The sequence below is a fragment of the Mauremys mutica genome, chromosome 15 (genome assembly GCF_020497125.1).
Source record: "Mauremys mutica isolate MM-2020 ecotype Southern chromosome 15, ASM2049712v1, whole genome shotgun sequence".
Classification (NCBI taxonomy): domain Eukaryota; kingdom Metazoa; phylum Chordata; order Testudines; family Geoemydidae; genus Mauremys; species Mauremys mutica.
Window position 1 is genome coordinate 38,590,831 of NC_059086.1, and position 1,248 is coordinate 38,592,078.

Genomic DNA, 1,248 nt, shown 5'->3' on the forward strand with positions numbered 1-1,248 from the left:
TGACTCAGGAGAGAAGGACAACGTTCTTAGTACTTATATGCAGTAGCACCATCTGCAGCCTGCTAACAGGTTGAGCCTCATTGTGTGAAGTTCTGCAGAAATGTGTAGAAAATAACAATCCCTGCCCCAAAATACTAACATCTTAAAAAAAATTGCTTTTTAATACCTCTGTAGTCTGAAGCAATCCCAGAAAATTTGGCATACAGATCGTTGAATAGAATGACATCTGCAATGATCTCTGGTTTTGTTCCATTTCATTGATTTGGTTTTAGAGGGCATGAAAGGAAGCTGATGGCAAAGGAAATTGCCTGCTATTCTGTGCTTGGAACAGGTGGACTGGTGGTTAGTTTAGAAATGGACTTATATCTTAAAGAGACAATCTTCCTTTTTCTTTTTGTTTGCAGTTAGTAATAATCGTCTGTTTGCAAGAACCCCAAATGATACATGACCCAGATTGGAAGAAAACAGCTGAGTTCTCTTTTTGAGTGGAGCTCAAATGTATTGTCTTGAACACGTTTTGGTGCTTAGCTGTAAAATACCTAATTCTGCAATTCACTATGAAAACTGGCTGTGTTCCCCATCTGCCTTTGTGAGCAGCAGGCTGGAGAATGATTATGGGTCTCCTCAGTGTTGCTATCCTGTAAGTTTAATGGCCTGAGTGGTTTTGAAATTTTGCTAAGATGTCTGAACTGAACAAAAGATCTTGTGCATTAAGGCTATGGAAAAACATAACTGAACAAAGCCTTTACTCTCTGCAATGGACCTGTCTGTGAAAGGGCTGGTTTTTGTGACATCAGAATTAGTTGTTATTTGTTAATCCTCCTTTTGCTTGAGCAAACACCTGTAACTATATATAGTGGTGACTTAAAAAAATCACTGCTTTGAATTTGGAATAAGTATAAATATTTGATTGTGATTATTGATTTGTGTTGCAGTAATACTGAGAAGCCTCAGCTGGGGATCAAAAACCCCATTATACTGGCTGCTGCACACACGTAATAAAAAAATATAGTGCCTTCCCCAAAGAACTTGCATCTAAGTGTATCATAAAACATACACATGCTTGTGGGGAGAAGACAGTAATAGTGGAAGTGATCACGTTTAGTATAACTAGCAGCAGTGACTGCATTAAATTTCAATGTTGTTTAGGCCTGGGCTACACTCGTGGGGGTGTTTGAACTAAAATACGCAACTTAAGCTACGCTATTCGCGTAGATGAAGTCGAAGTATCTTAGTTCGACTTACCTG